The sequence below is a fragment of the Balaenoptera physalus genome (assembly GCF_965194825.1).
Source record: "Balaenoptera physalus genome assembly, chromosome: 2".
Classification (NCBI taxonomy): domain Eukaryota; kingdom Metazoa; phylum Chordata; class Mammalia; order Artiodactyla; family Balaenopteridae; genus Balaenoptera; species Balaenoptera physalus.
The window spans coordinates 150,180,681-150,208,420 of record NC_138883.1 but is presented as its reverse complement, the minus strand read 5'-3'; the positions used below and the strand labels follow the sequence as shown (position 1 = coordinate 150,208,420).

The 27,740-nt window shown below is 39.8% G+C and overlaps 1 protein-coding gene across 19 annotated transcripts in view; it reads right to left on the bottom strand.

The window, feature by feature from the left end:
• The window catches only part of ZMYND11 (zinc finger MYND-type containing 11), a 127,617-nt gene extending 100,938 nt beyond the window's left edge, over window positions 1-26,679 (bottom strand). For 12 of the 19 annotated variants that reach the window (XM_082448696.1, XM_082448715.1, XM_082448699.1 and 9 more), the window contains exon 1: window positions 26,188-26,457. The gene's annotated coding sequence lies outside the window, so the exon portion shown is untranslated. The other 7 variants (XM_082448712.1, XM_082448697.1, XM_082448705.1 and 4 more) reach the window with 7 other exon arrangements.
• Window positions 26,680-27,740: the final 1,061 nt, after the last annotated feature.

Genomic DNA, 27,740 nt, shown 5'->3' with positions numbered 1-27,740 from the left:
GATGAATGAATAAGGAGGATGTGGTATATATATATACAATGGAATATTATTCAGACATAGCAAAGAAAGAAATCCTGTCTTTTGCAACACCATAGATGGACCCTGAGAGCATTAAGCTAAATAAGTCAGAAAAAGACAAATACTGTATGATCTCACTTATATGTGAAATCTAAAAAAACCAAACTCTTATAAATAGAGAACAGATTGGTGGTTGCCAGAGGCAGGCGAAGGTGGGAGAAAAATGGGTAAAGGTGGTCAAAGGGTACAAGTTTCCAGTTAAATATTTCCAGATAAATAAGTCCTGGGGATATAACGTACAGCACAGTGACTACAGTTAACAATAGTGTATTATATATTTGGAAGCGGCTAATAGGGTAAATCTTAAAAGTTCTCACAACAAGGAAAAAATATACATAACTATGTGAGGTGATGGAAGTTAACTAAACTTACTATGGTAATCATTTCACAATATATAGGTATATCAAGTCATGTTGTATACTTAAAACTAATACGTTACATGTCGTCTACGTTTCAAATGAAAAATTTTTTTTTGCATTTTGAACACATCAAAAACACATGAACACATACAAAAAATGACCTAATGCACAGCTTTGCCATCTACAGCACATTTCTCCATAAAAATGGAAGTCTGCAATGAATCAAATTATGGAAGAGATTTGGATGTAACTGATCTTATAAACAATTTACTAAACAAAATTTTAGAACTATATTATGAAATCTGTTCATTTTTCTGCTTTCCCTAAGTAATTTTAACCAAAGTGGATAATGCGTGCAAACCTAATGAATACCAATTTGCAAAAATTCTTCTATTAAAATTTTACACTTCTAACAAAAAGCAGCTTGTTACTATATAAAGCTTAAACCTTCCAAAATGTGACATTTTTATTCACAGAAAAAACAAATTTTTCTTTCATAAGCAAGAATGTCATCTGAAAACAAAGGGAGTAAAGCTAGTAACTATTCATTTCCACAGAGACAAAAAGAACTGAAAAGATGTAGGTTAAAAGGTTGTTTTTATTTTTAACGTCTTGTAATGAAAATTATGATTAACACAAATGTCTCTCTCCTTATAGAAAATAAACAAGTATGTTATAAAAACATTACATAGCTAAGAGGTGAAAGTTTTGTGTTGGCCAAAAAGTTCGTTTGGGAAACCCAATTTTGAATATTGGCCAACCCAATGTTTGCTTTTATTTATTTTTTTTTTTAATTATTTATTTATTTATTTATTTATTTATGGCTGTGTTGGGTCTTCATTTCTGTGCGAGGGCTTTCTCCAGTTGCGGCAAGTGGGGGCCACTCTTCATCGCGGTGCGCGGGCCTCTCACTATCGCGGCCTCTCTTGTTGCGGAGCACAGGCTCCAGACGTGCAGGCTCAGCAACTGTGGCTCACGGGCCTAGTTGCTCTGCGGCATGTGGGATCTTCCCAGACCAGGGCTCGAACCCGTGTCCCCTGCATTGGCAGGCAGATTCTCAACCACTGCGCCACCAGGGAAGCCCTTTTTTTTTTTTTAATTAATTTTTTGGCCACGCCACACGGCATGTGGGATCTTAATTCCCGACCAGGGATCGAACCCAAGCCCCCTGCATTGGAAGCACAGAGTCTTAACCACTGGACCACCAGGGAACTCCCTGAAAGTATTTGCTTTTAGACAACACTCTTAATTTTGTTTTTCCATATTGTTGGACCAAGGAAGTTTTTTTATCAGTGACCTAAATAAATCAACGTTACAATTAGAAGTTCAAAAAATTACAAGCATAATACCTTTTTTTTAATCATAACTTTGTTTTACACTGATTAATGGTGGTGATTTCTTAACGACTTTTTCTAAAATGTTTCAAATACCGAAAAATTATTAAATTAAAAGAAACTCCTCAGTTGTCTATAGCAATTCATACTAAAAGCATACTTTATTTTGTTCAATGGATATTAAAGAAACTAGAAGATGGAAGTAGTTTTATGAAAGTATAAAGTCCTTTTAGTGGAAAATGCTGTCATAATTGTACTTATTTTTTTAAAAAAAGAATCAAAGAATCGATCTAGTCATCATGTATCCATTGTTTATGAGTACCTACTATTTGCTAAGCGCTGCTCTAGGTAACTGGGATATAGTGGTGGACAACTCAGAAAGGTTCCTGCACTTATATAGGGGGACAAAACATAAACATAAAAACAAGTAAGATGAAATCACATAGTGAGTGATAAATTGTATGAAGAAAATAAAAGAAGGAAAATAATAAAATAACAGGCAATGGGGAGAGCTACTGTGATGGTTAACTGTACATGCCAATTTCACTGGCCACAGGGTGCCCAGATAGCTGATTAGATAGTGTTTCTGGATGAGATTCACATTTGAATCAGTAGACTCAGAAGAGTAGATTTCCCTCCTCACTGTGCGTGGGCCTCATCCAATCCATTGAGGGCCTAAATAGAATGAAAGGTGGAGGAAGAAGGAATTTGCCCTTTTTTCCCTGCCTTACTGCTTGTGCTGGGTCACCTCATCTCATATTCTCCTGAGTGAGATGTATACCATCAGCTCCTCTGGCTTTCAAGACTTCAGACTCTGACAGAAACTACACCATCAGCTTTCCTATGTCTCCAAGCTGCAGATCATGGGACCTCTCAGCCTCCATAAACACATAGTAAACTCTTCACAATAAATCTCCACGTGCATATGTGTGTTGCGGGGAGAGGGGGTCCACCACTGGTTCTGTTTCTCTGGAGAACCCTAGCACTGTTCCTTTACACTGGTTGGTCAAAGTTGCTATGGTAGTCATTAGTATTGTTCATCATCAAATATTTCTAATTCTTGTCCTAGGCACTGGTAGGACTGCACTTCCCCACTGCCCTGAAATTAGGTTTGGCCATGTGACTAGATTTGGCAAATGGAATCTGAGTAAATGGGATTTACGCCACTTCCACTTGGGAAGATTTAGAATCTATGATTTGTTATGCTTTATTTTTCTTTATGCCATGGGCAATGGTGATGGCTCCAGATGGTGGCTGCTCTGTCATCCTAAATCCCAGAATGAGAACAACACACAGCAGAGCTCCCAGTCAATCAGTGAGGAACATGTCAGATGAGCAAGGGAATGCTGTTCATTCAAGAAGCCACTGAGATGTGGAGGCTGCCTGTTATCACAGCATGACCTAACCAATCCTAACTATCATAGGAAGTTAAAGAGACTCTATTTGAGGTAAGACTTGAATGATGAAAAAGAGCAGCTGCACAAAGGGAAAAACACATGCAAAGGCCACAGTGAGAAAGAACATAGTATATTTGAGGGGCAGAAAAGACTGGCTAGAATGTAGTAAATAAGGAGAGTTGTAGTGTGAAAAGAGGCAGAGAGGCAGAGGTTAAGAGGCAGAAGCTAAGAATAGACCACACGGGATCCAAAATCCAGAATAACCAGCGTGGATTTCCACATAATTTCAATGGGCAGCAATTGAGAGGATTTTGAACTTCAGGGGAGTAGGAGGGATAACATAATCTGATTTGTTTCAAGAAGGTTATCCTTTGATTACAGATTTTAAGATGGCAGAGTAAAAGACCTTTCTACCCCTTCTCTGAAAGTAACAAACAAAAACAAACATCTTTGATGAACATATACTCCACAAAAAGTGAAGAAAGACAATGAATATGGAATTGTAAGTTTCTGGCCAAACAGAGGAAGATCAAATTTACATAGGGAAATAGTGATGAAAAGCAAGCCACTTGCCTAGAACTCCAGAAAGATTTGGGAATAGAATGCAGCAGGTACAGGGATAATTTGGGATGTTGAATAGACATCAGGTTGTCAAACAGCTACCCATCCTCATCCCTGAGGGAACAAGGAATACAGGCTATGAATAAGCTAAACCAGAGAGACTGAACCTAGCATGACAGAATAGTAGTGGTTAAGATACAGACTAAAAACAAGGAGCTAAGTAAAAAGCTACATAATGAATTGTGAATAGCTGGCAGGCCCTTTCAACTGCCAAACTCCAGACTCAGGCCAAGAGGCCAAGTGAGACCTTTCTGGAAAAATAAAATTATCCCAGAGGAAGGGCCTTTAAACATTAACATTTGAGGGAATCTAAAGAAACAGCTATCTAGCCACCTGACATCCTTACAGTAAAGCCCATACACAGAATTTTCAACTAGCTTTCTAGCATCTCACCCTTAAATATAAACCTACAGCCAAGGATCACCAGACATTTGAGAACCACTTCTTAATAAAAGAGAGAAAAGAGGTATATCAAGCAAAGAGAAAAGCTTGGGGCCTGGTGGGGAAGAGGGGAACAACTCAAAATAGAAAATGAAGGAACAGTAAATATTTTCCAAATATACATAATTAATATCATTGAAGAGTAGGAAAAGGAACTGTATTTATGAAACCATAAATAGGGTAACATAAACAGGAATATTCAGAAAATTTTTACATAGGATGCATAACAAATTCAGTTAAAGGAGTAGAAAATAAAGTTGAGGCGATATCCAATAAAGTAGAACCAAAAGACGAGAAACGCACGATCCGACACTAGAGGAAAAAACTTTATGTGATACAATATCTGAATAACAAGAGTTTCAGGAAAAGAAGTTGTAGGGGAGAAAATTATCCAAGAAATAACTCAAGAAAAGTACTTAGCACTGAAAATAGGCATTTACAGATGGAAAGAGTCCATCAAGTGCTCAGCACATGAACGGCAGGAGGCCCAAAGCACATCAACTTAGAATGTCAAATACAAGAAAGAAAAAGAAGAGCTCCAGGCTTCCACTACAATGGGGAGTGGTCACAAACCAAGAAGTATCAAATTTCTCAACAGCAATGTGGAAGCTGGGCAATAATGGGCAAGTGCCTTGTAGATTTGAAGGAAAAATTATTTTCAACCTAAATTCCTATTCAAATGATCAACTAGTGAAGGTTGAATAGAGATTTTCAAACATGCAAGTAACCCCAAAATCTATGTCCTATGCACTCTTTCTCAGGAAGTTACTAATATCAACAGATTAATCATAAGAAAAGGAGATCCCATATTGTCCAGGAAACAGGACTGAGTACAGAAAGGAGGCAAAGGGAACTCCTGGACCAAAAGCTCTACAGCAGACCCAGAGAGAATCCAGTCCCATATTAGGGAGAGCATGAGAGGCATCAAGACGTCATCTCAGGGAGTAAGACTGAAACGGAGCAATTATCTTAGAGTCAATAAACACAAAAGCTTATGCTATGAACAACAAATAATACATGTAAGTTTATAGATATCCTTGCAGAAATCTTAAATAAAACTTTGGCAAACAATCAAAGAGCACATTAAAATAAATGCATTATTCTAGAAATGCAATGATGGTTCAATATTAGGAAATACATTAACACAATTAAAAATATTAGAAGAGCTAAGAAGAATATGATCACCTCTGTAAGTACCAAAAAAGCACCTTACAAGATTTAACACCCATTCATGTTTAAAAAAAAAAAAAAAAAAAGCAGCTCAAGAATTTAAGAACTGAGGGATACTTCTTTGATAAACACATACTGGCCACAAAGCCAGCATTTTACTTAATGGAGAAATATTAGATAATTTTCTGCTGAAGTAAAGAACAAGTTAAGGTTCCTCACTATATTCATTCTTATTTATTTATTTACTTTATTATTTTTTTAATTTATTTATTTTATTTATTTTTGGCTGCGTTGGGTCTTTGTTGCTGCATGCAGGCTTTCTCCAGTTGCGGTGAGCGGGGGCTACTCTTCATTGCCGTGCGCGGGTTTCTCACTGCAGTGGCTTCTCTTGTTGCAGAGCACGGGCTCTAGGCGCGCGGGCTTCAGTAGTCATGGCACGTGGGCTCAGTAGTTGTGGCATACAGGCTCAGTAGTTGTGCCTTGCAGGCTCTAGAGCACAGGCTCAGTAGTTGTGGCGCACGGGCTTAGTTGCTCCGCCGCATGTGGGATCTCCCCGGACCAGGGCTCGAACCCATGTCCCCTGCATTGGCAGGCGGATTCTTAACCACTGCGCCACCAGGGAAGCCCTTCATTCTTATTTAATATTGCATTTGAGGTATTTACCAATGCAATTACACAACAGAAAGAAATCAGAGTAACAGAAATTGGAATAAAAAGGAATAACTACCTCTACTTGCAGATAATATGATTATGCACCCAGAAAAATATGAAGAATGAATGCAAAAATACAAATAAGGAAATTTAGTAAAACAGGATAGAAAATAAACATGCAGAAATCAATGCCTTTATATAATGTACAATAAAGAGTTAGAAGAAATAATACAAGAATATATCCTATTTACAATAATAAAAGATAAAAGAAAATGAAATATCTACTCATAAACTTAAGATATATGAAAACCAGTATGGTAAAAATTATAAAGTCCTCCAGAAAAACACAGATATATAACTGAATGAATGGAAAGATATACCATTTCTTGGATAGAAAGACTCATATCATAAAGATGTCGATTCTTCCTATGTTAATTTGTAAGTTAATGCAATTTCACTTAAAACACTCTAAAACTCCATTTCCTTTGGAGCTAGAAAAGTGTTCTGTAAAACTTCATTTGGAAGAATAAGCAAGAATTTCCAAAAAAGAAAAACAATGAGGAAGAGCTAGCCCTACCATGGATTAATACATAATCAATTATATACAATTAACATAGTCAGGTACTGGCACATAAGAAGACAGAAACTACTGGAACAAAATAGAAAGTTCAGATTTAGCCCCAAATGTTTACAGAAATATATTATATGATAAAGGAAACAGCTCAAATCAATGGTGAAAAGAAGGATTTTTAATAAATAACATTAGGACAACTGGATTTTTCCACCTATACACTAGAATAAATTCCTAATGTTTCAAAAGTCTACACATAAAAATAATGAAACCAGCCAAATACTAGAAGAAAGCATAGATAAATTCCTTTAAAACCGAGAGTTGAAAAAAAAACATTCCTGTGTTTCAAAGTCCAGAAGCAAAACAAGAGGAGAATGGGATAGGGAGGGGGAGTGGAATAAATTAGGAGTATGGGATTGACACATACAAACTACTATACATAAAATAGATAAGCAACAAGGATTTACTGTATAGCACAGGGGAGTATATTCAGTATCTATAATGGAAAATAACCTGAAAATACATATATATAACTGAATCACTTTGCTATACAGCTGAAACTAATACAATATTGTAAATCAACTATAGTTCAATTAAAAAAATAAGGGAAAGGTTGATAAATTCAACTACCATGACCAATAACAACAAAAAACAAAAACAAAAATCTAAAAACAAGTAAGCAAATGAACACAATTATAGCCCTTTGCATGGCCAAAATACTGCAAGACCAAGGTAAAAATATACATGATAAATTGAATAGGTAAAAGTATAAAAAACATTTGCACTTATGGCATAAATTACATATCACTAATATGTAAATAACCTCAACTTTCAGAAAAAGCTCAAAAATCCAATAGAAAAAAATGGACAAAAGATGTGGACAGGCAGAAAACAGAAAAAGTAATACAAAAGGCCCATAAACTTATGGAAAGATGCTTAATTTGCCTCATAATTAGAGAAGAGTAATTTAGCACGACATTTTAACATACCATTTCTCACCTCTCAGACTAAAGACAAACAATCCAGTTTAAACATGGGAAAAGGATTTAAACAGACATTTCTCCAAAGAGGATATACAAATGGCCAACAAGCACATGAAAATATGCCCAGATCATTAGTCATTAGGGAAATGCAAGTCAAAACCACGAGATACTACTTCACACTCATTGGATGGCTACACTGAAAAACTAGACAAGTGTTGACAAAGATATAGAGGAATTGGTATCCTCATACATCACTAGTGGGAATGTAAAATGGTACAGGTGCTTTAGAAAATTGTTTGGCAGCTCCTCAAATGAAGGGAGAAAAATTGTTGCCATATGACCCAGCAATTCTACTTGGCATATGGCCCAAGAAAATTAGGGACATGTTCATCAAAGGGTAGAAACTTGCAGTTAGAAGATAAATTCTGGGGATCTAATGCACAGCATTGTGATTATAGTTAACAATACTGTATTATACACTTGAAAGTTGTAAGAAACTAGATCTTAAATGTTCTCACCACAAAAAAGAAATGATACTTACGTTATGTGATGGAAGTGTTAACTAACTCTATGGTGGTAATCATAGGGCAATATATATGTATCAAATCAACACATACACCTTAAATTTACACGTTATATGTCAATTATACCTCAATTAAAAAAACCTATGTCCAACAAAATTTTGTGCATGTATATTCATAGCAGCATCATTCTTAATAGCCAAAAAGTGAAAACAACCCACATATCCATTAATTGATGAATGGATAAACAAAATGTGGTACATCCAATGGAATATTATTCCTGCAATGGAGTACTACTGAGCCATAAAAAGGAATGAAGCACTGACACATGCTACAACATGGATGAAACCTGAAAACATCATTTTAAGTGAGGAAGCCAGACACAAAAGACTACGACTACATGTTGTATGACTCCACTGATATGAAATATTCAGAATAGGCCAATCCATGGAGACAGTAAGCAGATGAGTGGTTGCCTGGGTCGAGGGAGGGGAAATGGGAAGTGTACTAATGGATTCGAAGTTTCTTTTTGGGGTGTGAAAATTGTCTGGAATTACATAGTGGTAATGGCTCCACATCCTTGAGAATGTGCTAGAAACAACTGAATTGTGCATTTAAAAAGTCACCAAACATGTCATTTTGTTGATGTGAGGAGTCACAAGAGGATTATTTTATAGCTTCTATTAAAAGTTTTCAACTTAAAAGGAAATTTCAAACCATGATCACTTATTTTTAAATGTGTCTCCCCTTCCCTGCCTGAGACCAGCTCCCTTCCCACTCGGGAGTAGCTCCTGTTTGCTTTCACTGTTAGTAGATTTTTAAAACAACTATTATGGAAAACTTCAAGTACATACAAAAGTAGAATTATATGAACCTTTTATGCTTCAACAATTAACATCTTGCCGTATATTTTAAATCTAAATTATTTTCCTCAAATTCCCAAGACAAAGGTATCAAATGTTCATTACTGTCCACAGTAATTTATCCTTAATAACAAAAACAATGATTAAGTGTAAGTTATAAAATTCAGTTAAAAAAACAAACTTGAGTCTTTATATCCTCCTCCCCTCTACCAGCAAAAAATATCAAAGAAATGATAGATTACATACCACTGACTCCCCAGTACCAATGAAAAGATCTATGCCTACATAACCTAAAACATTGAGTAATATAAAGGTATTTTTTGAATTTTTAATTTGACTCAAATTATTTTGTGTTTTTACTAAATAAGTCCTCTGAACCATATCCTGGAAAATTATGAAAACTCAGACCAAACAATGAGAAATTCTCCACTCCACAAATATGCTACCTCCCAAATGAATATAATCCACCAGTATACTTCCAAATACATGGTTTTCACATTATCTAAAGGTTAGAGAACTATTTTAACTTTAAGGACCTTTAAGCTAAAGCATGTATCATATTTGTAATTAGCATATTTATGTTGAGAAAGTAATCACGTGAAGGGGACTTGCCTGGTGATCCAGTGGTTAAGACTCTGTGCTCCCAATGCAAGGGGCCTGGGTTTGATCCCTGGTCAGGTAACTAGATCCCACATGCCTCAACTAAAGATCCTACATACCGCAACAAAGATCCCACACACCGCAACAAAGATCCGTGTGCCGCAACACAGAGCCAGCGCAGCCTAATTAATTAATTTTTAAAAAGCAAGCAATCACATGAAAAGATAAAAAGATTTTCCAGTAAGTTACAGTGATGTAACTCATGTAGTTAAAACACTAAAATACAGTAATGCCTAGTTTATCCTTAAAAATAAGATATAAAGATCTTCCAAGTAAATGATTTTTTTATGCATTAAAAATTTCTTAAAACAATGTGATTGGAAATCTAACATACACGTATTAGAAATGTCCACACCTGTTTAACCGACGTGCTGTATATAACAAACACATTTTCTTAACCACCCAGGGTCAGCATCACCTGCAGCAGTACATCAACACGCCCCTGAGGTACACAGGACCTGCCTGCCCCTACACCAGGCTTCTCCACCTCGGGGCTACTGTGGGCCAGATGACCGTTGTGGAGCTGTCCTGTACATCGTAAGGTGTTAGCAGCATCCCTGGCCTCTACCCACCAAATGCCAAGAGTATCCCCCAGGGCTTGACTTCCAAAAATGTCTCCAGACATTGCCAAATGTCCCCTAAGGGGCAAACTGACTGCTACAAACCAAACAGGCGTGCTTTTTGCATTCATGTGCTTGATTTTTGTAATTTTCTACCTTCTCCCTCAGTGTTCACACTCAGTGGCACAGTAACCTCTTCTTAGTATGCATTTCTCAAAGGATTCCTTGTTCCTTTTTTAACTGTTTTAAATGTGTTGTCCACCAAAATATCAGAAAAACACCCTCATGACAGATGGTCTCCCAGGGAGGACCTCGGTCATGGTGGAAGACGGTAGAAGCTCTCCTCTGAGTAAAGTGTGTCTGTTTTTAGATCATAATTATTATGGATTATTAGTTAGCCTTTTTAGATTTTTTGGTCTCGTTTTAATTTTCACCAAAACCAAAAGTGCAAAAATTGTATCACATTTTGTTTTTCTTAAAATTGCCATTGAGGCCAAACATCTTTCAAGTTTCTTGTTTTGTTTTGTTCTTTAACATTTGTAGCTCTTCTTTAGAAAAGTACTGTGTTCTCTATCTCCTATTATATGATTTGCCATTTTATTAATGATTCTTCAAAATTCTTTATGAACACCTGATGAATAGTATGTTTTGGGTTATCATTTATGTTGCCAATATTGTCCCAGTTTCCTTCTTTGTTTATAATGAGTTTTTTTCAGTTTTAAGTTTTTATGTAATCAAACTTGCCAATCTTTCCCTCTACAGTTTTTGCCCCTGGTATCAACCACTTTCCTCGATATTTAAAAAACACATACCAAAACAATGTACATTTTTCCCCCATAAAATCTCAATTTCTCTGAAATACATGTAATTTGTTTAATCATATAAAATGTTTTCTGGAAAAAAAAAATGCTAATCCTTCTTTCAAAGCCAAATTTACCAAGGGCCTAGTATATACTAAGCCCTACCTAGCTTGTAAAAAGAGATAAAATTACAGGGAAAAAAATGTCCAATTAATAGAATTCAAAACTAAGAGGAATTTTCTTATATTTCATTTGTAGCCGTGAAATTTCAGCACAATATTTATTGTTTTATAAAATGAAATAAAAGATACAAAAATGAAAATCATCATAAAAACCCTGACACAGAAGAACTTTAGTACTGCATCTATAGTCAGCTGTCATTATTCATGGATTCCACATTGTGAATTCACCTACTTGCTAGATCTGTGACCCTGAGGCAATACTCATGGCCTTCTGGCAGTTACTGGCAGACAGGCACACACGCCAGCCAAGGTGGGACAGGGCAACGCTTTGCCCTCATGTTCCAGCTCCGTCAAGCAGTGTCCTTTTCTAACTCTATGTAGGCCACGTGCCTGGAGTTGTTGTGCTTTTTAAGTTGGTGTTTTTGCTGTTTAAAATGGCCCCCACAGTGCTGAGGTGTGTCCTGTCTCCTGGGCCTCAAAGGCTGGGATGCACCTGGTGTGTCTGCTGAGTGCAGCTCAGGCCCAGTTAAGGTGCTTCCTAAAGACTCAACCATCCCAACGTCCAGAACCAGGAACCTGTCTACAGAGAAGACAGGAAAGCTGCCAAGTTCCTGGATCCATAAAAAGTGCGGCGGGCAGCGCTGTCCTGAGGCTGAAAGCCACAGAAATTCACAATCACGTCAGGATTCAGGAAAATGCTAAACCCTCCTCAGCTAGAGCTGGCCTGCAGGTTTCAAAAGGTGATATCATGTGAAAAATGAAATTTGCAAGCAAATCCTCTACAGGAAAAGTGCTCTGTAGGAGAACATGTTTGGACACTGAGATCTTTTTTTTTTTTTTTTTTTTTTACCAGGATGTTGGCAAATGAACCTATTCATTGGAAATTTTGGTTAGAAAAATGTGTGGCCAGAGGCTTGCAGGTACTGAACCCTGCATTTCCCCTGGGGTAAAGGGTCAGTATTGGCTGATTCAGTGTTTGTGGTGACCTTACAGAACATAACTAGAGTGAATAACAAAAATCGACTAAAATTAAAACAAAATGTGATCTTTACTTTTTAAATGTTTTGAGAATACCATTTTTATAACATTATAAACATCCTGAAAACCATTTTAAGTAGGGAGATGAAGAAAACTGAAGCTTTTATGATGTTTCCAGTTAGAGATGGCCAACTCTGGATAAATACCAGCATGGTAGAACAGGGATTACTGTGTCCCTATAATCAGCTCATAACATTAACTTCCTAATAAGGCTTTTAAAGTGACCCAATCACTGTCTTATAGGAACTTAGATATCTATGAAATAAGGCGTATAATGTTTGTATTAAAATTTATTTTAAATTAGCCATTCATTTATTACACAGCAACCATACCAGCTCATGCTAAGTTAGCCAGAATGTTTCATCTCTCAAAAAATGTTTTTCAAGAGGAGTCTCTCATAATTTGGAGACTGTATAATGGTAAATGTGAAATCTGAAGAAAATGACAAATAGCAATTCTGTACTTCAGAACTGATGGAATATGAATTAGAGTACATATTAGCACCATGCTGAATGTATTCAAGGTCAAAGAGAGACAACATAAAATCAGTCAATTTTATCCAATGCAGTTTATACTAAAAGAAACATGTCTTGCTTAATAAACATTTGAATGAATTTAAAAGGTGGACAACTCAAATAACGGCTTATACTTTCACGCACATTAATAATCACAACATACTTATACCGGCAAGATCTATGTGCTTTCTCAGTCTGTACTGACCTCTCTTTTTTCCTAATACATTTACCTTTACAATTACCATCTCTTTAATTAATGAAATGAGACCAAAGTTTGCAACTGAACTTTTATGCAACTGAATCCATTATTTGGATTCTGAACGCATGAGAATCAACTATAACTGTTTAAACCCTCAATTATTTGGCAGTCCATACAAGGATATTTTACCGCAACAAAGGAGCATATCCCACTTAACTACATCTACTTTACCATAATGAATGAGCAAAAGAATAAAGAACTTAGAAATTATATAACCACTTTCTAGATTAAAGCAAATACACAGGACGGGTGAGAACATGTGGCACTCCTCCTGCACTAATGTCAAACATCCAGAACAGCGGGCATTTAGGCTGGCAATGGCCTCTGGGCAGGACTGGGGAACACACATTCCTGTCTTGTTTTTCATACTGTCTTATTGAACTGTTATAATATATATCACAAAGCTTATAATATCTTTGAAAGTGTATAAAGTATTACTTATGCAAGAAAATCTGAAATCTTATAATTATCTTACACACTGTGAAATGTGTACAACAGACACAAGCAATAGCAGACACTGACGTCTGCAAATAAATCCAGCACTTCCTATAGCTAAACTGCCAAATACTTGTTATTTTAATACAATGTCTGTTTCTAAAGTACTTTGAGTTTTAATTTGGGTAAAACATGTTTCCCATAATCTTGACAAGTAGCGTCAAAAAAGTCTGGTCTCACTTCACATTTCTAATAGATAGAGTAATGACTGCCTAGGACAGACACTGTGTTAAGAATTTTGAGGTCAAGGAGCAGTGGGAAGGAGCGGGAGGAGAGTGAGTCTCCAGGAAACTTTAAAAAGAATATAATTATTAGTTGTGGTTTATGAAGGCATATTGTTTTCTGAAATAATCCCATCTCATAAGCATTAAAAATGGCCATGGCCATAACCACAGGTGGCACAGTACACAGGGACCGGATTACATGGAGTTTCATAAGCCAATCCTTTCATAAAGGATTTGAAACTTTAACCTAAGGGCAATGGAAGCCACTGAAGAATTCTCAGCAGAAGACAGTGATTAGACTCCCAACAGAAGACAGTGATTAGACTCCCAGCAGCTATTTAGCCTGCATCAATCATGGTAATTCCATCTTCCTTATCAGCTGACATCAAGTCCAGCAAGTGCTACGTGACTCAATGAGGGAGAAGTGTGCTAGGGCTACTTTTAGGACCAATTCCTAGCCCTAAAAAATGGCCTCTTCTCCCTCTAAATATCACTAGGTCTTAATATGATGCCCAAAACTGATGCAGCCTTCTTGCCGCCCTGAGGGGAACTAGCCTGAGAATAAAGCTGATGCTGAGGGCTGGACAAAGGAAAGATGGTTCTTTGAGCTGTTGCTTGTGTCACCTGGAGTCTATCCTCTCTCTGGACTTCCAGTTAGATGAGAGAATAAGTTTGCATTAGCCAGTTTTGAGTCAAGTTCTTCTGTAAGTTCCAGCTGAAAGCACCTTAGCTGATATAATAATTATTCCCATGTTGGTGGTAAGTGAAACCATGAGTTGGGATGAGACTCTGGAGGGAGGCAGGTAGTGAAGAAAGAATGGAGTCCTAGGGCAGAGTGGGGGGCACCTCATGTTTCATTCTAGGCAGTAGAAGAGCAGCTGGTAAACAGACAAGCAGCAGCCAAAGGTTCTAAAGAAAAGCAAAAGAGTGTGGCATTACAAAAAACAAAAAGGAGTGTTTCACGAAGGGAATGGTCAACTGTGCCTCTCGGCTGATGAAAGTCAAGTAGAATGGAGGGCTGAAAGGCTCAGGTGGACTCAGCAACTTGGCAGTCACAGCACCTCCCTGGAACAGCTTCAGTCGTCTGATAGTGTAGAAGCTGGACTGGGAAGAAGTACAGAAACAAAAAGAAAGATGATTCTTTGGATAAGTGTTCAGAAAGAAGAAGGATTATATAGGGGAGAAAAGAAAACCAGAGCAGTGGATGTGGAGTTCTGAAAAGATTTTTGTTGTTTTCTGTTTTGTTTGTTTTGTAACGGTGAGATGATGTCAGAGTATATCTAAATGAAAATCGAAGAGAGCAAGTATAGAAGGGAATGCAAATGAGATAGGTAAGAGGTTTCAGAAGGGATGATCTACAGAGACAGAGGTGAAGAGAATGAGAGAAGGAGATGTGAGGGCAGGCATGTCTGCAGATCTGGAGTAAAGCAAGTTACTTCCCACAGGAAGCCTTCCTTCTCCTCTGGAAAAAGAGGCTAAACTCCTCTACAAGAGTAATGGGGGGTAGAGAGGTGTGAGGAAAGTGAAGAAAGTTTAGTAAGTCATTATTGAAAGTGGACAGTGAACTGATCAGAGAAAGTCTGAGAGCCCAGATGACCATGTATGTTGGTTTCCAAGAACCTACATACAGTGTCATGAGCTCTGTAGTTTCCCTCTACCAGCATGCAGGCTGTTAGGGTAAATTCATCCAGAATTCGGGTTTTGCCTATATATTGTAGGCACTGAAAAGATAAAGGGGCATTCTTTTGTCTATCTACATGCACTTATGTGACCTACTATATGTACAGCACTGTACTAGGTATTATAAAGAAATTTTAAAAGTTAGTGTTCTCAGGTCAAGGAACTGGGAAAATAAGATAATTATAGGAAGGTAAGATAATTATAAGACGATTATAAAAGGCAATATAGAATAAGAACTAGTTGAGGCAAACTTTAAATGCTGTAAGGGGACAGATCACTGTGGGACAGCAATAAGATGGAGAAGATGAAACTTGATAGAGATCTCAAATGCCAACAAATTTTAAATTAAATTTTAAGCTAACTTCAGCACTGGGGGCAGAATGCGGAGGGGAAAGGAGGATACCCGAGCAAAAGTTATAAAGTATTATTAATGTAAAAGTACTACTTGTGCATTAAAGAAAACACTTACTGAAAGAGTAAACATAACTGGCTGAAGTAAAAGTTTTACTTAGGGCAACAGGAGATAAGACTAGAAAATTAGACTAAGAACAGACTCCAAAATATCCTGATGACAGGATTATAAGCTCTGGGAGAAGGAAAATGAATGAGGAGAGGTTTACAATTGTCTCCGAATACTGCCTATTAGCAGATTTCAGGCCACAGTGCAGGGAAAGAAAACAGGAACAGAGCCTGTGGTCTCCCTGAGTTGAGGAGACAGAGCAGAGACCGCAGTGACCAGTTTTCAGCTCAGCATTTCATTTGGTAGAATTCAAATTTTTTAGTCAATTACTTTCTCTATGAATCAGATGTCAGATCCTCTTCCCTCCCTATTATTATAATATTTAGAATCATTCTATGAAATAGTATCTCTACTTAGGAACAAACAGTATATAAAATAATTTGTAATAGTATACCCATCTAACATTTTCCACTCTATTCTGCAAGGTCCAATTTTATAGGAATATTTTATTTAAAAATGCAGTTCTGACAAGAGCAACCAATATAATTCTTGAACATATCTGGTAATCTAAAACTGAGAAATTTATGTTTATTTAAGACAATCTGACTTAACACACTTTAAAATAGACAAAAGCGAGAGGACTGATGTCAGTGGGAAACGGCCTGCAGAGGAGGCTGTGGCATCCGGCTGGAAGAGCGAATGACCTGCTCAGAACTTGAAGACCAACAGTCAGCACCAGGCCAAATGAGGCTTCTCCAGGCCACTCCTCCTCCTCTAAAGCCCTGACTTCCGAAGACTGATGGATTCTGCACTAGAGAGGAAGGAAGAGAAACCAGTGCAAATTCTCAGGCTCTCCATACGTCCTCAGGAAGCCCACTGGGAAGCCTCAGCATGCTGAGGGAGAAGTGCAAGAACAGGAGAGAACACAGATACTGGTCATCAGTGACTGCAGTGACAGTGAATCTCACAGCTCACAGGCTTCTTCCCTCAGAATCTTCTGGTACTCAGTTTAGACAATGAATCTGCTCCTGCTCTGGCCCTATCTCTGGGGAACAACCTGTAAGTGGAAATGACACCCCCAATCTGTAGGAACATCAAGGATCACCTGAAATCCAGACAAAAGCCAAGGATACCCAGGTTGCTAAGCAGCAGTGCCAGGAAAACCTCCTCAGATGGTCTCACTATCGCCTGCAGGCACAACTTCACCATGGCTGGCATAATCGCCCAGGGAAAGACATCCAAGTGCTTCTGATGCCTGTCAGGGTCACAAGCTTACTCCACAACCTGCAGGAACACTTGGCCACTGCTCAAACTACAGGAAATCTCAGAGACACTGAACTGGGTGGCAGCCTACCCCCGGACATCATTTGCCTCAGACACAATGCAGGACCATTAGGAAACACCAACCAACCCCACCTTTGCTATCCACCTTCCCTGACCATCAGCAGAGTGACAATACCAGAGCATTTCTGAGGAACCTGAAAAGACTTGAGGTTTTCTTCTGGGATATATTTATTTTTCAGGCTATTTTGATTATCCTGTGTAGGAAACTTCAAGAATAAGATTCCTGAAAAATAATTTCTGAGACAGAGAGCTGAAGGTTGTAGAGTACATCATTTTCTATAAACCATTATAAAAAGAACTTTCTAGAAGTCGTCATATGTACTTGGCCTACTTAAAAAAATAAAAATTTGTAACTTTAAAAGTTAAAAAAAAATCCCAACTGGAACTTTAAAATAGAACCCAGACCCATCCCCAGAGATTCTGACTTAATGTTTTTGTTAAGAAAAAAAGTAATTCAGATGCTCAGTCATGACTGAGAACCAGTGTACCATCAAGAGCTTCCCATGTGTCATCCAAAATCCCAAAGAATTTATTTAAAAGAACAAATAAGATGCAAGTACTACTTCAATAAGGCTTACAACAGTATTTTTTCGTTAACATTTGTTTAAAATACGCAAATGAATCAAGAGAAAGTCTGCCTTTAAACTGGACTGGTGGTTGTTCAGCCTTTTTTTTTTTTTTAATATTTTATTTATTTATTTATTTATTTTTGGCTGCGTTGGGTCTTCATTGCTGCGCACAGGCTTTCTCTAGTTGTGGCGAGCAGCGGCTACTCTTCATTGCAGTGTGCAGGCTTCTCATTGCGGTGGCTTCTCTTGTTGTGGAGCACGGGCTCTAGCCACACGGGCTTCCGTAGTTGTGGCTCGCGGGCTCTAGAGTGCAGGCTCAGTAGTTGTGGCACACGGGCTTAGCTGCTCCGTGGCATGTGGGATCTTCCCGGACCAGGGCTTGAACCCGTATCCCCTGCATTGGCAGGCGGATTCTTTACCCCTGCGCCACCAGGGAAGCCCGGTTGTTCAGCTTTTAATTCACTAGGAAATAACTGAGACTAAAGCTAGGTTTATTTTAATAATCATAAGAAAATAAAATTTAACTTTCAAATTACTCAAATGCAAGTTTCTTAACTAAAACAACCTAACACGAATACTGATCACAATCGAGAGGCTTCTTCAGAACTGTATGTGTAGAAAATATATGTGCAGAATAAGAAAATACGTTATTTCAAAATAAAAGATATCAGGTATTTTGACATTACACTAAGTGTGACATTTTTAAACATAAAAGAAATGTTAAATTACAAGTACAGTAGAAAAATAAACCACTTTAAACTTTATACCCTCTACAATTTAAAAAGATAACGTCTCTAATAGTAAATAAAATGCCCCGAAAACCTTTTAAATATGGTATCAATGGCAAGCCCAAATAAATCAATCTCACTTGTTCCTACCACAAGTACTGGCCAGCTAAAGTATATATATTCAATACTAATTTGAGAAGGGCTCCATGTCAAAACTCAATTGAAAATTAAGAACTTGATCTCCCTAACAGCATTTTTCAGATACAGTTTTGAGACAGAAAAGCAATCAACAAGCAGATAAATCAAGAATCTACAAAAAAAATAAAGCGTTCATAATAGCTTTCAAGCTGAGATACTTTAGCCTTCATTAAAAGACTATTTCTTTTTAAAATATCTTTCTATAACTATTAAATATGAGAAAACCTTATATAATATCCCCGCTGATGAGCATCAACACAATCTGAACCTGGGCATGCTACAACTCAATTGATCTATGTCTCTCTTCACCATATGCTTCACACTATTTTATTTTAGACAATAAACACCTACTGACTCCTGAAGCCTCAGCACTTAGAGTAACTTTCAAGAAATTAGCTATTTCAATCCAAATTGAACTTATGCAACAGAGGAATACTAAAAGATTCCTCAAGACAATGACTGCCCCTTCTAATGCAGCACAAAAACTTTAGTGGTAAAGTTAATTTCAAATATTTTCAAACATTTCTCTCCTATACGTAAGTATTAAAATGATTGTAAGTTCCCCCCACACACCCTGTGGCAAGTTATCTTCATAATGTGAGTTGCCAATAGTTACAGCAAGAAAATGAGCCAATTATTTATGCTTGTTCTTAGGTTACGAGCTGTCATTACCAGTGAAACTGGAATTAACCAGAACTTTACGTATGGAATGTTCTGATTACCAGGAGGTTTCTAATATTCCTTTCTTTCCACCTCCTACTTTTGAAAGAAGAGTGAGCATAGTTTCACGTTCTGTTACTATTCCATACTTTTGCAGACATAAATGTATACTTGTAAGATGACAGTGTATGAGTACAAAGATCCAAGAAGTTGGTGAGTTTTAGGGAGACAGGGCAGCCAAATGCAGTATAGGGGTACTTCCCTGGTGGCGCAGTGGTTAAAAATCCGCCTGCCAATGCAGGGGACACGGGTTCGAACCCTGGTCCCGGAAGATCCCACACGCCGTGGAGCAACTAAGCCCGCGCGCCACAACTACTGAGCCTGAGCTCTAGAGCCTGCAAGCCACAACTAACGAGCCCACGTGCCACAACTACTTAAGTCCTCACGCGTAGAGCCCGTGCTCTGCAACAAAGAGAAGGCACCGCAATGAGAAGCCCGCGCACTACAACAAAGAGTAGCCCCCGCTCTCCGCAATGAGAGAAAGCCCGGCGCAGAAACGAAGACCCAAGGAAGGAAGGAAAGAAGGGAGGGAGGGAGGAAGTAAATAAATAATTTTTTTGTTTTAAATGGAGTATAGGTTTGCTAGTCATAGACGTGAATTCAAATACCCATTTGATCATGTGTTCTGTGTGACCCCAGGCACTAATAACTTAACTCTTCCAAGTCTCTTCTCTATTATAAGTTATATAATACTTATAACTGTGCTGTATAATATTGTAATTTATCATATAATCATACTATAATAAATACTTCCCTCATTATGCTGCTGTGAGAACTAAATGGAGTATGTAAATTGCCTAGGATAGTATGTGCTCAATGACACCTTCCTTTACAAACAATGGTGCTGCCACAAGCAATACCTTTACAATGATAAACAGCTTTCTAAAAACTGCTTACAAAGAAGACTTCTAAAGGGACATAATGTGTGTACATAATCGAAGTACAATGTATTTATGACATATTATCTTGCAATACACCACAGTATCTTCCTCATTTTAAAAATATAGCATTTTAAATCCCAATTGTGAGAGTTGGTATTAAGTAACAAGCTCTCAAAACAAATCCATTTCTAACTATTTGTATATATCTTTCTTTTGTTTACATGATAAATGCTTGGATAGGAAAGAAGAGTCTTCCTTCTTTAAATTCTATTTTAAGTTTACTTAGCACACAAGCAGGTCAAATTAGGAAAAAATATTACAGGTTTTAAGTGGGACTATCTTAGTGCTTAGATAGTATCAGGAGAACAAAAAAAAATTACTAATTATAACAAAGTTGTTTTTAAAAATCCTCAAGTGGGGGCTTCCCTGGTGGTGCAGTGGTTGAGAATCCGCCTGCCAATGCAGGGAACACGGGTTCGAGCCCAGGTCTGGGAAGATCCCACATGCCGCAGAGCAACTAAGCCCATGTGCCACAACTACTGAGCCTGCACCCTAGAGCCCGTGAGCCACAACTACTGAGCCCACGTGCTGCAATTACTGAAGCCTGTGCGCTCTAGTGCCCGTGCTCTGTGAAGAGAAGCCACCGCAATGAGAAGCCCGCGCACCGCAACGAAGAGTAGCCCCCACTCGCTGCAACTAGAGAAAGCTCGCGTGCAGCAACAAAGACTCAACGCAGCCAAAAATTAAATAATTTTTTTTAAATCCTCAAGTAGTTAATAAAGTCGCAAAGTTACAAATTAGAATGAATTTGAAATCAGTGTTAAGACTTCAAAAGTAATCTCAGCTCAAATACAATGTACCCTAACTCACAAACATTGCTCCATAGCACCTGTACTTAATTTCTTGTTGCACTTTATTGCACTTGCTTCAGTAACTGTGTTATCTAGCAAGTGTCTAGCACATAGCAGTTTCAATAAATAACAATGAATGAACTCAAGATATCAAAACATATTCTACCTATTACAAGAAAATACAATATATTTTAATGTGCTCTTATGAAACATTATGGAACAACTATAAAAGCATTTCTTTAAAACAAAACTAGTTTATTATACTTAAATATTACTCAGTTTACAAAATTAAAACACTATGTATAAGTTTTCAGCAACACATTTTTCCAACTACTATGTAAGAGTACAAGGTAATCTACTCAATATATTCCTCTCATCTCTGAAGAACAGATGAGTCCATATGATCCCTTAAAAATGCTGATATGACAGTATTCCATTACCTTTGTCATTTCTATTAATCTCTTTGTCTATTTCTTTAATTTCACATGAAGTTAGGCAAATGATTAGCCATTATGTATTGATGAATAGAAAACAAACCCCCAAAATACAATGAATGATGTCTAAATATTTACTAGTTGAACATAAATTAGATTTGTAAAATTGAGTTGAATACCTAAGCCTAACAATTTGCTAAATTTCCCTACTAAATACATAATGGTCTCTACAAATATTTTCTTAATTTCCAAATAAATATTTTTTAAATTTTGCATACTATTTATTTGCATTTGTAAGTAATTTGATATCAAATATTGTACAGCATTTTCACAATACAAACTACAGGCATACTTCATTTTATTGCACTTCACCTTACAGGCCCTCACAAATACTGTTTTCACAAACTGAAGGTTTGTGGCAACCCTGCATTGAGCAAGTCTACTGGCGCCATTTTTCCAACAGCATTTGCTCACTTTGTGTTTCTGTGTCACATTTTGGTAATTCTTGCAACATTTTAAGTTTTTTCATTATTACTGTATTTGTTATGGTGATCTGTAATCAGTGATCTTTGATGTGACTACTAAAGCTCACTAAAGGCTCAGATGTTGGTTAGCATTTTTAGCAATAAAGTATTTTTTAATTAAGGTATGTATACTGGTTTTTGGACATAATGCTACTGCACACTTAACAGACTACAGTATAGTGTATATATAACTTTTATATGCATTGGGAAACCAAAAATCTCACATGACTTGCTTTATTGTGATATCTCCTTTACTACGGTGGTCTGGAGCAGAACCCATGGTATCTCTGAGGTATGCCTGTAAATAGCTTTCCAAGAATTTTCTAAGTGGAAAATCAGTAATAGGCACACACACACCCAAAAGGATCTTTCCTTAAGGCAGCACATATGTTTAAGATACTACATGTGAGATATTACATCATACTGATGGGTATTTAGATTTCAATTTGTATCTCCCTTCCATTATGTTCATTTCTATCATTTCACCTCTTATCACAGAGATTCTCAAGCCTGTATGTTATATGGATCATATTCTCTCAAAAAACTACTACTGATAGTTCATTCACTTCTTATTCTAGAGAGTATGTATGTGTGTTGAGGGGTGTGGGTGTGCTACAAGGAGGTGGAACCTTACACAGTTAAAAGGAAGACTGCTATGCTTTTAAGATGATCACATGTATGATATTTAAAAGTGGGATAGTGTACATAAAGAACTTTGCACAATGGCTGACACTTGGTAAACATACAATATATGATGCCTATTTTCATCATGGTACTCATTTATGTTATAAACTTGTGGATACAAAAACATTTCAAAAATCAAGACCAAAGGAAGACAGACCACTGATGATATGGAGAACCTTCAGATCACTATCGATCTTCACAGAATCACGGTACCAAAGCAGATTTCAATTGTTTTGAAATTTTGACAATGCCACTGAAACAAAGTAACTGAAAGTCTTCATGTAAGAGATACGGATAGCAATTAAACTCCTTGTTTTTCAGATGGGGAAACTGAGACCAGGCATGGCAAGTTTAAATAATTTGCCCAAGATCACTCTGCTAGTAATGACAGAGGTGAGATTCAGACCCAAGTCACCTGGCCTCAAACTCATGTTGCTATACTACCTCCAAATTACAAGAATCTAATCAACCTGTAAAAAAATTCAACGTTAAGTCCAAGTTAAGGTTTTCAAACAGTGAAACTTTTTTTTTTTTTTTTTTAAGTCAGACTCTTCTCCTTAACATTTTCTCCTTTTTTCCAGATACAGCCTCTTGGCTTAAATGTTTTCTATGGAGAATTCAATTGAAGGCTGGTAGGGGTAGTTAAACAAAATCTGATACCAGAGGTTTAGGGCTTTAAGCAACAGTAGGACAGTATTTGATACTTTATTACAAATGTTAAAATTCTTAATTAGCTTCAATCAGTGTCTCAATTTAGGTATGCCAAAGGGTATGAATGTCTCTCTTATACACTACCTGAACAACCCTTAAAGGAAAAGTGGGTACTGTTACAAAAAGGTGAGAGTTCAAATAAACACAGGTCAATTCATGGAAACATGCAAGATGACATACACTCAAAGTATCAACGTAATGATATCTTAGGAATATTGCATATGAACTAAGGAGATAATTTTAACATTTTAATTGATTTTCTTTGTAAAGCTGGGAGAACTCACATATATGTTTATTTAACCACCTTGCAACAGGTAACTGAATAAACTGCCCAATTACAAAATGTAAAAGGGAGATTCCGTTTTCATATGAACAACATCTAAGGAGAAACATATGAACAACATCTAAGGGGAAAAAGTACCACAATAGAGATCCTCTGTTAATCATGCATGGAGTTAAGCAAGAAAAATATTTTATTGATTCTGTCATAATCACAGCCCATATTTTCTGACCTCTGATTCTCTAACTTGGCCATCTTATAAAGAAGAGTCCACCAAAATAATGACTAATCAACGCTAAAGACAAAGAAAATAACATGCCTGTACAAAATTCATATTTTATCTCCTGCTTCTACAAGTTAGAATTCAGAAAAGTCACAAAGGTGACCGTGCTTATCAGAAAGCACTCAAACTTTTAAAGTACAACCAAGACTATCTCTCTGTTAACTTCAAACCATTAATTACAATCAATGACCCAAAAACCTGAAAAGGTTATGCATCCCATAATTACTAAGTTACAACTACTACATTTCTCGGTTTAAAAGAAAAACGTTTTACTTTCTGCCTTTAAACAGACTAAATTATTTTTAAGCAGTCTCTTGTTTCCACAGGACACCGCTTATTGTAGGATGCAGAACACCTGGGTGAGGCAGACCAGCGGACCCAGGACCTAAACCTCATAAGCCCTGTGGGCCTCTAAAAATCTGACCCAAGCGGGCCCCTCCAACCTTCAGGCAACCATCCCTCAACAGGGTACCTGCTTTGAGTTCACAGGACCCCGGGTACTATGTACACACCCCACAAGCGCACACGAAGCACCACGAACACACAGTATGTAACACCAGGTATGACATGCCCACACCGGGAACCATGTGGACCCGTATATAACACCAGGCACCAGAGACAACTAGGTACCATGCACACACCAGGTATGATATCCCCACCACATATAACACCAAGTACCAGGTGCACACCGAGCACCAGAAACACAACGGGTATCATGCATGCTCCCACGGTATATAACACCAGGCACACATTCGGGACCACGGACACACCAGGCAGCATGCACACACTAGGAATCATGCCCCACCACATACCAGGTGCACACTGGGCACCACCGACACACAGCATATAACACCAGGCGCCACGGACACACCGGGCACCATGACCACACGGTACGTAACACCGACCACCATGGACACACTGGGTATCACACCCCCACCGTACATAACACCGGGCACCACGGACACACCGTGAGCGCCTCCAGCGCTGGGCCAGAAAGGCGTTAAGGGGACAGTCCACGCGGAAGTTGGGGTCCCAGGCCGGCTGCTCCGCCCCAGCTTAGCTCCCCTCCGGACGCCCGTAGGGATGGGTGGCGGACACTCAGGCGGTCCTGGGGGCCCGGGAGGATCTGCGGAGGAGGCGGAGGCCTCGCTGCCGCCCGTTCCCAGCCCCGGGGACCAGGCCTCGTCTGGGCCCTTGGGGACCACCCTGCCCAGCCGCGGCCTTCGCTCCCAACAACTAGCCGTCAAGGCAGACGCCCGCCCCCCACCCGCCCCCAAACTCACAGGGCCGCGTCCCGGCGGACCCCGAGCCGAACCGCTGGCCCCGAGGCCTGGGCGCGCGGGGAGGACCGGCCCGGCGGGCGGCGCTCACGCGACTCCCCGGCTTCGCGGCCCGTGCAGGCCCCGCGCCGTCCTGCTCCTGCGGGGCCTCCTCCTCCTGCACGGCCGCCCTTCCCCGGCCGGCCGAAGGCGGGGGGCGCAGCCGAACCCCCGCAGACCAGCAGGCCCCTGCCCGACGCAAACAAAGCTCCGCCGTCCACTCGGCGCTGTCTGCGGGGGGCGAGCAGCGGTCACGCCCGCGGCCCGAGAAGCTGCAGCCGGGCCCGAGCTCCACAAACACCCCGCCTCGGACACCCCGCCCGCGCCCCCGCCCCCGCCCCGCCACCGAGGCCGAGTGTCTCCCACCATTATGCTCCGGTCCTCGCCGCCGCCGCCGCCGCCGCGCCCGGCCCTCCCCCTCCGCGCCCGGCCCGCCGCCCGCGCCGCCTCCTTCCCGCCGCCACCGCCTCCTCCGGGCCAGGGCCGGCGGGGAGCGGGGGGGCTGCGGTCTCCCGGCCTCCCAGCCACCGCGGGCCCGGCCTCCCTGCCGCCCGCGCCGGTTCCCCGGCCTCCCCGCCTCCGGTTACGCGGACCCGGCCTCCCTGCCGCCCGCCCCGGCTCCCCGACCTCCCGACCTCCGGCTCCACGGGCCCGGCCTCCTCCCTGGCTCCCCGGCTCCGCGGACCCGGCCTCCCCGCTCCGGCTCCGCGCCTCAGGGGCGCCATGTTTACAAGCCTCCACCACAGAAACCCGCGAGCACCCGGCGAGGGAAGCGCTGAGGCCCCGCCGCCGCACTTACGGTGTCTCCTCGCCGAGCGGCGGGCCGTGGCTGGGCGCGGAGTTGAGGCGCCGCCGCTGCCGGGAAACTTTGCGTCCTGCGAGGCCGCGGCGCCGCTCACATGGCGGGCTGAGCGGGGCGGCCGCTCGCCGGCCCGGCCTCCTCACCGCCGCCCGCCCGCCGCCCCCGGGCTTTATTGTGTGGCCCGCCGGCCGGCCGCGCTGCGGGCTCGGGCTCGGGCTCGGGCTCGGCGCGGGCTCCCTCCCGGCCCGGCCCGCCGTGCACGCCCACACCCACCTTCCCGCCGTCCTGTGCTCCGCGCCTCTCCCCAAATTTGAGCATATTCTTACATATCCACACATGCACTTCATATCAACACACACGTGAAAGCTACGTACGTGCGGGCACGCGGGAGCCGGGAGCGGAGCGCACAAAGATCCGGCGCCCGCAGCATCGTCAGCTCGGACCCGCGGCCGCGGGCACTGCCCGGCCGACGCCTGCTTTCGTGTGCCTCGTACCTGCCTAGAGTCACCGTCGGAATGGCAAAGTCTTGGAGAAGCATTAATATTTTAATTGGCAAGATCGGTAAAATGGTGTTAATACCTTTTAAATTCTGTCAACGAAACAAATTGCAGGAATATGCTGAATTCCTCATTCCATACGTGCACAAACAGGACTTCAGAAAGAACGGGACCACCCATTACCGTTTTGGCAAAAACACTACCAATTTGTGTAAGGAGAAGGTTATCTTTCTTAGTTTGTAATTCTAGATCTAAGAAGAGAAGATCCCCACATGTGGATTAAGAAAGTCTCAGAGATAAGCATACTTAATAGATTTCACATGTTTTCTCTAATGACCTTTGTCCATAGGAGTTTGGAAGGAAGACCTATCAGCCGAAACTTCCTACTCTGATTCTCTTCGGACATATATACCTGAAAATCACCGGAAGACACTTGTCCAAGAAATTTGGGGATTCTAATCCAATTCAACAATCTTTCACAGCTGGTCTCTAAGTTAGAATTTAGAAATGGGTGTTACTTGAATAGGAGTTCTATGATGTACACCAGTGGAAGAAACATAGTATTTCATAGCCCTGGTTCTAATACATCCCAGAGAGATTTTGGTTATCTCAAGAGACATCACAAAATAATTTAAACTCATTTTAATTGTATGGATAAATATGTGCCATTAAAATCGAGCAGAGGGATTAAAAGATGTCAGAAAAAAATCAAGACATGCCTGGTTTGAATGCGGGACCAGGAATTCTAACAATGAATAGCTTTAAGTAAATCATCTTTTAAGTCATCTGTAAAATAGAAGACTGCATGATTCTATATATTTCACAGAGGCCACTCAAGGAAGACATCATATATGTATTAAAGGAAACACATTTTGGGAAAGAAGTCACTAACCCTAACTGCACATTTTTCTCCAATCAAAGTTTTTAGCCATCATTTTTATTTTTGTACCCAGATATTCTCTCTCATTCTACCTTGGTTTTGCCTAGAATTTAACCTTTGGCCCTATACTCCCTTCAGAACAGTTTTATTTACCTTATTTTCCCCCCAGCTGA